This window comes from Ahaetulla prasina, chromosome 2 (assembly GCF_028640845.1).
Source record: "Ahaetulla prasina isolate Xishuangbanna chromosome 2, ASM2864084v1, whole genome shotgun sequence".
In the NCBI taxonomy this organism is placed as follows: Eukaryota; Metazoa; Chordata; class Lepidosauria; order Squamata; family Colubridae; genus Ahaetulla; species Ahaetulla prasina.
Genome location: NC_080540.1, coordinates 16559180 through 16572758, shown reverse-complemented (window position 1 = coordinate 16572758; position 13579 = coordinate 16559180). Strand labels below are relative to the sequence as shown.

Below are 13579 nucleotides of genomic sequence, written 5' to 3'. Positions count from 1 at the left end.
GTAGGAAAACAAAACCAACAGAAAACCGATCTACTACCAGTCTTAATTTGCAAAATAAAAAATAAAAAAAACCCATCTGAGTTTGGATAAACTGGGTTTAAACTAGAAAAACGTATCAACCCAGTCTTTGGAATGAAGCAATGTAACTGGAAAGGGATGGGCAGCTTCAGAGCCAGAAATGTGTGGTATGAAGAATGTATGTGATGGAACCCAGAGATGAAAAGATAGGACATATTAGATGTGACTAAATAGCTGGAAAAGTGTAAGGCTTTTCTGTGGAGATGGAATCTAATACTTTCCATAATTTCGCCCATTTTCATTTCCACCCTGGAGTAGGCAATCATTGCCTAGTCTGAACCTGTAGCTTTTGATCTAAGATAAATAATTACATCCACATGTGGCTAGCATGCTACCTAACTTGTGGCCACGTGATTTTGAAGAGAAGAATAAATTAAAGGAAAGAGTGACTTGTTGCATTACAGCCTTTCAATCGGAGGTGGGTTTCAGCAGGTTCTGACCAGTTCTAGAGAACCGGTAGTGGAAATTTTTAGTAGTTCGGAGAACCAGTAGTAAAAATTCTGACTGGCTCCACCCCCATCTATTCTCTGTCTCCTGAGTCCCAACTGATTGGGAGGAAATGGGGATTTTGCAGTAACCTTCCCCTGGAGTGGGGACGGAATGGAGATTTTACAGTATCCTTCCCCTGCCACACCAACCAAGCCCCGCCCACCAAGCTATGCCACTCCCACCAAGCCACACCCACAGAACTGGTAGTAAAAAATGTTGAAACCCACCACTGCTTTCAATCATCCATTTGGCAACTCAGAAAGCCAACTCAACTTAGTAGCTCCTTTCTTAGACACTTCAGAAGAAAGCCAACACACAAAGATTCAGGTCAACATGACTTTTATTCTTTTTGGGAATTTTGACCCAATATTACATGGAATTATTTAACAATATAGAAGATCTCTGCATATCAAGGATGGTGAAGTCCATCATGACCTCAATCTGTTTTGTCAGGTCCTGGTTTGGGTTCTTCAAAAGGATGCTCAATCACTTCTGAAAGACAAATAAAGGCCAGAAGGTCAGAGGTCAGGAAAGAACAGGAAGTAGATTTATTGAGTGAATAAGAATATTTACTAGGTGAATGAGAAAGCTGAAAGCTATTGGTTCATCGAAGAGAAGAATTTGAATAGGAACTTAGGAGCAAAATGATTGGATTCTCTACCCCAGTGTTTTCTCAATCCTGACAACTTTTGTCAGTTGTGTGGACTTTAACTCCCAGAATTCTCTAGCCCCAAGATTGGATGGGCTATTGCCAAGATTGAGTAACTGTTCAAGAATTCATTACTAGAAACTAGAAACTTTTTTATTGAAAAAGTTTTAACAAACAAAAACATTTTTCCCCTTTCCCCCCCCACCCAAAAAACCCACTTCCCCCCTGCCTTCCCCCCCCCCGCCCCCGCTTCCCGGGTCAATCACAAGGTATTGTTATACATAAACCAAACATAGAGTAAAATTTTCCCTTCTAATCCAATTAACCTCATCCAAATCTTTTCATTTCCCAACCCCCACCATTACATAAAATAATGAAACTAGAAACTTTACTGACAAGTAGTTATGACCTCTTTTTTGTATTTTATTTATTTATTCTTGGATTGACTTCATATACCCAGTATAGCTTGAATAAAGTGATAAATAAGGAATTCATTTTGTGTCAAGGCCATTGAGCTTCCTGATTTCCCAGAATTCTACTCATCAGGGACCATAACAAGAATAAATCCAAGTATTTGGCACATTGAATATTCTGTGAGCGCATTTCTAATATACCAGGTAGTCCCTATATCAGACAAAGCTATTATAAACTGGGTTTATCTGTTGTGCTAATCCATGGTTTACTTAGTTATGGCTTCCTGACTAAACCATAGCTGGCAGAATTCCCAAAATACATTAAGCTAAAACCAAGAAGTGACATGACATCTTAGTTGAATATGTGACTTCAGTCTTTAAAACAAAATGGGATGTTCATAATTTATAGCCATTTATCACCGTACACTGTGGTTGCCCAATAATTAGACATATTGGAACTTGCTGTGAGGAAGCAAGACACCAAGATTTGGAGAAGGGCTAAGGCCAACAATTTCACAATGTCACCCCTTAAGTGACATAATCATTTCATTGGCCTGCCTGTTGCCTGCCCTGGAGGTCATTAAGAGTCGTACAAATACAAGGAGGGTGTTGAACCCATGCCTCAAAGCCCGAAGAAACAGGACAGCCTATATAAAATCAATTCAACGCATAAAACTGGTTTTGAAACGTGGAAAGGTTTATCTTTTGATCATGAAGACATCCAGCTGCCAAAACATGTCTAGCAAATTATATTATCAATGCACATGTTTTAAGATACAGTGGTCTGCTTAACTTCATTTGGTAAATGTCTGTATTTCCCTTCCCTGTGTGCTTTTCAATGCAGCTGGAATTAACCCACACCTATACAATGTTTTTTTTTAAAGTGAGCTGGAGCCCTGAAGTTGCTTGTGAGAGTTCATTTCCAGAAACAGCTTACCCTGAAAAGAAATCACCTGAGCCCTTTTGGTCACACTGCAAGTAAATTAGTAAATTACAGTGTTTTTTTAAAAGTTGCACCTCTTAAGACAACACAGTCCACTTCACCAGGATTTATTTATTTAGCATATGGTACTAAATATCCTAGCCAGGATAAAACAGTGGGATTAATCAAGAACTAACCATAGCTGGTCTTTAGGGCAGCTTTGCATAAAGCTTTATTAAGGCTTAATCTGTGTATAGTATAAATAATGAGACATTTTCCCAACAACCCTTTTCTTACCTTTGGTCTTTTCAAATACCCTTTTTATGGTCCTGAAGACCGTCCTTACGGCATTGGCAACACAATCCATGCTACACATCTTGTCGGCTTGTTGATTACAGCACCTGCAGGAAGATATGAAGACAAAATGCTATCTGAGCTGGGTAAATCTGGACAACCAGTAGAGCACGGGTGAAATCCAGCAGGTTCTGGAGAACCGGTAGTGGAAATTTTGAGCAGTTCAGAGAACTGGTAGTAGAGGTTTTGAGTAGTTTGGAGAACCAGTAGCAGAAATTTTGAGCACTTCGGAGAATTGGTAGTGGAAATTTTGAGCAGTTCAGAGAACTGGTAGTGGAAGTTTTGAGCAGTTCGGAGAACTGGCAAATACCACCTCTGGCTGGTCCCAGAGTGGGGTGGGAATGGAGATTTTGCAATATCCTTCCCCCAGGAGTGGGGATGGAATGGGGATTTTGCAGTATCCTTCCCCTGCCACGCCCACCAAGGCACACCACGCCCACAGAACTATTAGCAAAAAAAAATTGGATTTTACCACTACAGTAGATGTTAAGAACAAAATACAAACCATTCTTGCCACAGCCCATCCAGTGGCCAGCTGGTCCTAGGAAGGAACCATATCAGTTCCACAACAACCAAAACAAGTGTATATACAGGTAGTCCTCGACTTACAACCCTTCATTTAGTGACCATTCAAAATTACGTCTCTGTAAAAGTGACTTATGTCCGTTTTTCACACTTATGACCATTGCCGCGTCCATTTTGTCACATGATCAAAATTTGGATACTTGGTAACTGGCATATTTATGACCGCTGTAATGTCCTGGGGTCATGTCGTCCCATTTTGTAAACTTCTGAAGAGCAAAGTCAATGGGGAAGCCAGATTCACTTAACAACCGTGTTACTGACTTAACAATTGCAGTGATCCACTTAACAACTGTGGCAAGAATAGTCATAAAATGGGTCAAAACTCACTTAACAACTGTCTTGCTTAGCAACAAAACTGTGGGGCTCAATTGTGATTGTAAATTGAGGACTACCTGTGCATCCTATATTCCCCCTAAAGATTTTCTTGGATTGACTGAAGTTGCGCCTTTTTCTTGATACCTTTATGAGGTTGTACTAAATGTTAGATGTAAGCCGCAAAAGATTCTTCCTTCGGTTTTGTGCCATACCAGAAAATTGCCTTGATTTATTTATTTTTTTGTATTTCAGGTTGTTTTAGGAAATATAAAATATAGGACTATTAAAAAAATAAAAGGGCGTTCCACCTTTTACAGATTAACAGAGTTGGAAGGGACCTTGTAGGTCATCTACAAGGGCCGTGATAGCTCAGGCTGTAAGAAGCCTGTTATTAGAACACAGCAGCCTGCAATTACTGCAGGTTCAAGCCCGGCCCAAGGTTGACTCAGCCTTCCATCCTTTATAAGGTAGGTAAAATGAGGACCCAGATTGTTGGGGGGGCAATAAGTTGACTTTGTAAATATACAAATAGAATGAGACTATTGCCTTACACACTGTAAGCCGCCCTGAGTCTTCGGAGAAGGGCGGGATATAAATGTAAATTAAAAAAAAAAAATCTAGTCGAACTCCCTGCCCAAGCAGGAGACCCTACACCATTTCTGAACAGATGGCAGTCCAGTCTCTTCTTGAAAGCCTCCAGTGATGAAGCTCCCACCACTTCCAAAGGCAACTTCTATTCCACTGGTTGATTGTTCTCACTGTCAGAAAACTTATCCTTATTTCTAGGTTGAATCTCTCCTTGATCAGTTTCTATCCATTATTCCTTGTCTGGCCTTCAGGTGCCTTGGAAAATAGCTTGACCATCCTTCTCTCTGTGGCAGCCCCTCAAATATTGGAACACTGCATCACTTTGCTCTTGCCATCCCTTAAAATCCACTGTCAATTCAAAAATTAAAATACAAGGGAAGCAAATAAAAAAAGAAAACAGTAAAAGCAGCAGTCGGAACAGTTCCAAAGTGCTTAATAGCATACAGGCTTAAAATTAATGTATTGTAGCTAGTCCTTGAATTATGACCGTTTGTTTAATGACTGTTAAAAGTTATGACAGTGTGGATTACTCACAACCGGTCCTCACATTTATGATTGTTGCAGGGTCGCTGCATTCACTTAATCAAAAAAAAACACACCAGGTGCTTGGCGCCCAGCATGTATTTGTGAGGGTTGCGGAATCCTTGGGATCATGTGATCACCATATGTGTGACCTTCCCAACTGGCTTCTGACAAGCAAAGTCAATGGGGGAAGCCAGATTCACGTAAGGACGGCATGATTCACTTAAGGATTGCAGTGATTTGCTTAACAACCACGGCCCAAATTTCGTAGAATTGGGCCTGGCTCACTTAACAGCCACTTTGCTTAGTATCGGTATGGTTCTGGTCCCAATTGTGGTCATAAGACGAGGACTACCTGGAACTGATTTGAAGGTCTGCAAAAATAAAAACAGAGCAATATGCTCATAACATACAGGATTCAGGTTGCAACATTTTGTAAGGTTGCTGGACCGTCTTCAGTGACAGCATTGCTGTAAAATCTGTTCCAAGAATCTAAATGAGAATCTACTTGGGCACATAGTGTAATGGGACTAAGAGAATAACAGAGTTGGAAGGGACCTTGGAGGCCTTATAGTTTAACCAACTGCTCAAGCAGGAAACCCTATATCATTTCAGACAAATGGTTGTCCAGTCTCTTCTTAAAAACCTCCAGTTTTGGAGCACCCACAATTTCTTGAGGCAGGTTGTTCCACTGATTCATTGTTCTCACTGACAGGAAATTTCTCCTCAGTTCTAGGTTTCTTCTCTCCTTGATTAGTTTCCATCCATTGCCTTTTGTCCTGCCTTCAACGTGTTTTGGAGAATATGTTTACCCCACCCCCTCTTTCTTTCTTAATGTAAGATTATATTATTAATTAATTAATAATATTATTAATTATACTAATTATAATATTATTATTATATTATTATATAATATATATTATATATTATATAATATTATATAATATTATTGATATTATTATATTAATATGTATTAATATTATTATAATATTAATATTATTAATATGTATTTCATTATATCCAATTAATATAGTTCTTTTTTTTATTTATTTACATTTATATCCCGCCCTTCTCCGAAGACTGAGGGCGGCTTACAGTGTATAAGGCAATAGTCTCATTCTATTTGTATATTTTTTTTACAAAGTCAACTTATTGCCCCCCCAACAATCTGGGTCCTCATTTTACCTACCTTATAAAGGATGGAAGGCTGAGTCAACCTTGGGCCGGGCTTGAACCTGCAGTAATTGCAGGCTGCTGTGTTCTAATAACAGGCTTCTTACCAGCCTGAGCTATTACGGCCCTTTTACTAGTTATTACATACTCATACTTATATATATGCTTATATATTGTATAGTTATGCTTATGCTTATATATACTGTGTGACAAAATAAATAAATAAAATAAATAAAAAATAAAAATATATACAGGTAGCCCTCGAATTACGACCATAACGGTGCCTGCCCATTATGATTGTAAGTTGTCAACAAGTACAAGTAGTCCTCAACTTACAACAGTTCGCTTAGTGACAAAGAGCCCTGGTGGTGCAGTGGTTCGAATGCAGTACTGCAGGCTACGTCTGCTGACTGCCACTGCCTGCAGAGTCTCACCAGCTCAAGGTTGACTCAGCCGTCCATCTTTCTGAGGTCAGTAAAATGAGGACCCAGATTGGTACATAAATCTAAGTGCTATTGCTATTCGAAGTTACAATGGCACCGAAAAAAGTTATTTGTGGCCATTTTTCACACTTATGACCGTTGCAGCGTCTCCACGGTCACATGATTTATATTAGGAACCGTTGACAACCGATTCACATATTATGACCGCGGCAGCATCCTAGGGGTCATGCGATCCCCTTTTGCGTCCTTCTGACAAGCAAAGTCAACGAGAAAACCAGCTTCACTTAACAACCTTGTTACTAACTTAACAACTGCAGTGATTCACTCAACAAACGTGGCAAGAAAAGCCGTCAGTTGGGCCAAGACTCACTTAACAAATTCCTGACTTAACAACATAAGTTTTGGTCGTTGAGGTCGAAAGTTGAGGACTACCTCTATAAAACACATAGTGTGACCCAATTTTACAATTCTCTTTCAGTGGTTGTTAAGCAAACACCACAGTTGTTAAGTGAACGTATTGTTTGCTATGGCACTGTAACGTTTGGCAAAACCATTGTATAATATGATGGTGGGACCATGGGTCACTGCAAATGGGTGGAGAGGACAAACGTTGGAACTTCTGGCCTGGGTTATAAGTCCCCCCTTTTCAGGTAGGTCATAACTTTGAATGTTTGCTAAACATCCAGTCATAAGTAGAGGACTATCTGTTCCTCATGTTTCCTTCCATCCTATTTTCCCCACAACAACTACCTGTGAGGTGGGTTGGGCTGAGAGTCCATATCACCCAGCCAACTTTCATGCTGAAGGCGGAACTAGAACTCACAGTCGCCTAGGTTTTAGCTCAACATCCATTACACCCAGCGGTCTCTCTATTTTCCTTCATCAGTTATTGATGAAGTGTTTCCACTGCCATGCTTACGTCAAAGTTGTTCTCCCTAACTTCAAGTGCCCTTTTATTAATACAAGAAGAGGGCCGTGAAAATATTTGCAGATCCCTCACATCCTGGACATAAACTGTTTCAACTCCTACCCTCAAAACGACACCAGAACAACTAGACACAAGAACAGTTTTTTCCCGAAGGCCATCACTCTGCTAAACAAATAATTCCCTCAACACTGTCAGACTATTTACTGAATCTGCACTACTATTAATCGTTTCATAGTTCCCATCACCAATCTCTTTCCACTTATGACTGTATGACTGTAACTTGTTGCTGGCAATCCTTATGATTTATATTGATATATTGATCATCAATTGTGTTGTAAATGTTGTACCTTGATGAACGTATCTTTTCTTTTATGTACACTGAGAGCATATGCACCAAGACAAATTCCTTGTGTGTCCAATCACACTTGGCCAATAAAAAAAATTCTATTCTATTCAAAGGTAGCAATTCAGGAACACTAGTATACGTAGGTCCCAAAGGTGCTTTTCAAAAAAGGCAACTGGACTTTCTTGGTTTCTTTCCTTGAAAATATCTCTGAGAACTGAAGAAGCTTCTTGGATGAGAAGCAAGACATTTTCAAGAACAAAAATCAAGGAAGTCCAGTTGCCTTTTGGAAAAGCACCTTTGGGACAACCATGACCCAGATGACTGAGAATCTCTATAGACAGTGGTACCGTATATAGGGCTCATAGAAAGTTAACAACATCTCATCCTGTACATATTTACACTGCTCTTTCCTAAATTAAAATAGGTCCTCCTTCAAGAAATGTCCCTAGAATTGTCCGTAAAATCTTAGAATCCAAAATCACAAAAAGTCAAGGAAGAAGGGTCTTTTGTTCTTCAAACAGATACAAAATGGGTTATCTCCATGACTTACCTAAAGATAAAGGTTCTCCCGCACATGTGCTAGTCGTTCCTGACTCTAGGGGGCGGTGCTCATCTCCATTTCTAAGCCACAGAGCCAGTGCTGTCCGAAGACATCTCCATGATCATGTGGCTGGCATGACTCAACGCCAGAGGCGCACGGAACGCTGTTACCTTCCCACCAAAGGTGGTCCCTATTTTTCTACTTGCATTTTTTATGTGCTTTCGAACTGCTAGGTTGGCAGAAGCTGGGACAAGTCACGGGAACTCACCCCGTTACACAGCAGCACTAGGGATTCGAACCGCTGAACTGCTGACCTTTCGATTGACAAGCTCAGCATCTTAGCCACTGCAAAATCCATGTTAACATCTGCCCCATCGGTACAGAGATGACAGCAATCCTGACTAAATTATAAAGGAGCCTCAGATCATTTGCCCCTTTAGAACAGGGGTCTCCAACCTTGGCAACTTTAAGCCTGGCAGACTTCAACTCCCAGAATTCCCCAGCCAGCAAAGCTTTAGAAGAGCCCTTTCAGATCTCAAGTCCTCCAAAAGGGTCAAGTTACAAGATCCAACATCCGAACTAATAAAGAACCAGATCTGAGTAAAAACAGGTCAGCCTTCCTTGTGAATGTATTTAAAAGTTTGTCTTTGAGTAGAAGTAATTATATGCCAAAAAGGAATGCGGTGGCTTAGTGAGTAAGACGCTGAGCTTGTCGATCGAAAGGTCAGCAGTTCAGCGGTTTGAATCCCTAGTGCCGTATAATGGGGTGAGCTCCCGTGACTTGTCCCAGCTTCTGCCAACCTAGCAGTTCAAAAGCATGTAAAAAATGCAAGTAGAAAAACAAGGACCACCTTTGGTGGGAAGGTAACTGCCTTCCCTACGCCTTTGGTGTTGAGTCATGCTGGCCACATGACCACGAAGATGTCTTCTGACAGCGCTGGATCTTCGGCTTTGAAATGGAGATGAGTACCGTCCCCTAGAGTCGGGAACGACTAGCAAGTCTGTGCAAGGGGAACCTTTACCTTTACCTAATTATATGCCAACTGTTCGTCTTCGCTATACCTCGGACTGATCTAAGAGCTAAGGGATAGGTGTGCCCTTACTGGAAGTAATTGATAAAAATAATGTTGCTCTTATCAAGAAGAAATTTTAAGCTAAACTGGTCCTCCTATAATGGTCTCCCTGATACACTTTTGTCCTCGTTCTGGGGACAAGCAGCACCATGAATCTGACTTGTAGAAGCCCTTTCCTTCCCTTTCTCCATCATGAAAGACCTCTACCACAATTCCCCTCTGGTGACATCCTACGCATTCAAGACTCAGCAATCCACCTGCTACAAGATCCAAATCTTTAAGTGTTCTTCTTTGTCTTCCTGTTTGTTTATTCTCCCAAGTCCTGAATCACAAGTTTTCCTGACACCAATTAGCATCAAAATCAGAGATCTCTGCTCTAATTACCTAGCTAGATGTTTCCTAAACAAATATCCACACCTGGTACTTTAGCAGCCAAATAGCCTTGCAGGTGATGTAGCGTTTTGCTTACCTCCCCAAAATGTTGCTTCTTGAGAATTCAGGCTGGGGATGTTCAAAAGGGGAGTGGAGTCTCCACTCCCATCCCCAATATAAATTCATCCCGTAACTACCTCTCTTTATTCCTGTCCCTCTGCCACTATTATCTCCTTCTGCTTTCCACTTATTAAACGCAGTTTCAGAAGAAGGAAAGCATTTGGAGGCATTTCTTAAAGGGTAGTAAGAGGGTTGGAAGTAATAAACAGACTAAAGAGGTATTTATGAATCCTCCCTATCCCATATTTTAGCATCTGGGCTGTATTTTATTTCTTTGTTTTTGTAAAAGAGGAAACATTTAAAAAACCCTACAAGCAATGATCACAATGCAAGGGATTATCACAGACTCTCCTATTAAGATTATATTATTGAACAAGAGAGAGAAAGAGGGAGAGAGAGAGAGAGGGAGGGATGGAGGGAGAGGGGGAGATGGAGATGCAAGGAACAGGACCATACGTAAAGGGTCCTTGGTACTCTCTGAGCTTGGTGGTTTTCTTGCAGATGTTTCATTATCAAAACATCATCCAAGCTGGTGCCTCATAGGGGCTGGGGCTAGATCACACCATCAGGACTAGCACTGATGAAGTTACTCGTTTGGGTAATGAAATGTCTACAAGAAAACAACCAACAAAGCAACCAGAGAGCAAAAACAATCCCTCATCTCAACCTTGAGCTACAAATATTCTCCTAGTATTGTATTGTATTGCAGGCTGACTTTGCTCACTGCCAGGAGTTCGATCCTGACATATATATACACGCAACTGCCTGTGCAGGCTCTTGGATTGGGGCTGAAAGGTGAAAGGGAAGCAGTATGCTCCCTCCCATATTTGGGTAGACCAGGAAAAAAACCCCACTTAATCTCTCCCCTGGTACAGTTGACAAAGTGAGGAGAACCTGTGGCTTAGAGGCTAATATATTTGCCTTATATGCAAGAAAGCCCAGGTTCGAATCCCAGAAGGGTATGGCTAGCTGATGAGAGCTAAATAGCTTGAAATAGATCTGTACTAATCTTCCTTTATTTCTTTGTCAGTAAATATAAATTTAACACAATACACACACACACATATACACATAATGTATTGGAAGCAAAAGTAGCCATGATTATCCTTTCCTCTTTATGTCTTTTAATCCCGCCTTTATTATTTTTATAAATAACCAAAGGCGCTGAACATACATCATATTCCTTCCTCCTCCTATTTTCTGCCTATCAACAACCTTGTGAGGTGAATTTGGCTGAAAGAGCCCTAAAGTAACCCATGCAGCTTTCATGACTAAAAGTGGGACTTAGAACTCACCATCTCCTGGTTTCTAGACTGGCTTAACCTTAACCACTAGACCAAACTGGCTTTCAAAGTACCTTTTTTGCCAATAATCTGACGTTCTTACTTATCCATTCCACTTTGATTAAAAACCCATCTGATCCTTTAGTATTTTTGTACAGCCACAGCTCTCTTCTCCCCTTAAAATTCCAACTTACTCAGAAAGATTGTCTTCACTTTTCTAGAGCTCTTCTCCTTCAGATGTCCTGGAGAATTTCAGATGGCTTATGTACCTAGCTGCTGGGTCCATCCATCCTGCCCACATTGGGGAGGGAGAAATTACACACGTGTGCAATCAATTGCCTCTTTCACAATCTCTTTGAAGGATGTTAAACTGATCTGACTTAATCTCCACTCACTATAACCTGCTGAAAATCTGTGGGTGAGGAAACATTTAATTTCAATCTCGTTGTGACCTCTTTGGGAAAAACTGGAATGTATTCTTATCTGATGCTAGGTGAGATCAGCGCAGACACACAAAAAGGCACACATGTCCAAGATAGATCCAAACCCTATCCAGGCCTTTCGCTGAATGCCTGAAGGACGCAAATTAGAGATGGAAGAGGTGACCTTGCTGGCCCCATCCTCTTTCCTTGATCGTCACTTATTTGGCTATCTGTGCTACTTGGGGCTCCCCTTTTTTTAAAGTTCTAGATTGCACGGAGAAGTTCTCCAGATCGTGCCAAAGACAGTGCTCTTCACCCATCATGAAAATGTCAGGAGTGGGATTCAGCCGGTTTGGACAGGTTTTGGCGAACCGGATGTTAATTTTAATCTGTTTCACTGAACCAGTAGTTACAAGGATGGGCCCGTTTCCGGCCTCTGGAGGGCCTCTGGTGCCAGGGGGAGGCCATTTTTGTCCTCCTGGAGACTCAAGGATAGCCTCTGGAGACTTGGGAGGGCGAAAAATGGGCCTACCAGGAGTACCAGAAGTCTGGAAATGGGCCTGTTTCTGGCCTCCGGAGGGCCTCCAGAGAGCCTACGGAGCCTGGGGGAGGCTGTTTTCACCCTCCTGGAGGCTCGAGGAAAGCCTCTGGAGCCTCAGGAGGGTGAAAAATGGGCCTACCGGAAGTACTGGAAATCCAGAAACGGGCCTATTTCCAGCCTCTGGAGGGCCTCTGGTGCCAGGGAGAGGCCAATTTTGTCCTCCTGGAGGCTTGAGAATAGCCTCTGGAGACTCGGGAGGGCGAAAAATGGGCCTACTTGAGGTAACGGAAATCTGGAAACGGGCCCATTTCTGGCCTCTGGAGGGCCTCCAGAGCCTGGGGGAGGCTGTTTTCGCCCTCCTGGAACTCAAAGAAAGCCTTCAGAGCCTAGGGAGGGTGAAAACGCCCCCCCCCCCACACCATGGTGCATGAGGCCAAGTAGGCCACGCCCTCATGGCCACGCCCATCCAGCAACCGGGCAGTGAACCAGTTGTTAAATTTTTCAGTCCCACCCCTGGAAAATGTTACAAGCATGAGATATACTTCCCCATTGTCTATTCATAGCCAATCTCTCTTGTCTCTTTTCCCATTCATTGTAGACTCATGACTCTCCTATAAGGATGATCTTGGACATTCCCTTCGGATGGTGTCAGAATAAGAATGAAAAGGTAATAGCAGGAAGAACTACACAAGATTTAAGATCATCTCCCCGATGGCCTGAGAATGAGATGAAGGCTACATGTCTACAACAAATATTGAGATTCTTAATTTTACAATCACAGCCTTTTATAATTGTTAAAGTTTTTTTAATATGAGCAATATTCGCGTTAACTTACGCAGTTATCTCTTCACCTTTGTGGTTCACTGCCCAGAGTCACTTGATTGCGAGATGGGTGGCTATATAAATCTGAATGAATGAGCAAACAATCATTAAAGGGGAATATTTGTAGCTATATTTAATAATAATAACAAGAATCAAATTTGTCATTATGTATGAAGATACTGTTTTCAAATTAATAACATAACATAACAACAGAGTTGGAAGGGACCTTGGAGGCCTTCTAGTCCAACCCCCTGCCTAGGCAGGAACCCTACACCATTTCAGTCAGATGGTTATCCAACATTTTCTTAAAAATTTCCAGTGTTGGAGCATTCACAACTTCTGCAGGCAAGTCGTTCCACTTATTAATTGTTCTAACTGTCAGGAAATTTCTCCTTAGTTCTAAGTTGCTTCTTTCTTTGATCAGTTTCCACCCATTGCTTCTTGTTCTACCCTCAGGTGCTTTGGAGAACAGCCCGACTCCCTCTTCTTTGTGGCAACCCCTGAGATATTGGAACACAGCTATCATGTCTCCCCTAGTCCTTCTTTTTATTAAACTAGACATACCCAGTTCCTGCAACCGTTCTTCATATGTTTTAGCCT

The 13579-nt window shown here is 41.5% G+C and overlaps 1 long non-coding RNA gene across 1 annotated transcript; it reads right to left on the bottom strand.

Moving 5' to 3' along the window:
* Positions 1-889: 889 nt before the first annotated feature.
* On the bottom strand, positions 890-11476 carry LOC131191381 (uncharacterized). Its single transcript, XR_009153487.1, has 3 exons — positions 11389-11476; positions 2849-2952; positions 890-1059 (listed from the first exon to the last, which is right to left on the bottom strand). It is a non-coding gene; the product is annotated as an uncharacterized LOC131191381 (long non-coding RNA).
* Between the last annotated feature and the right edge of the window lie 2103 nt (positions 11477-13579).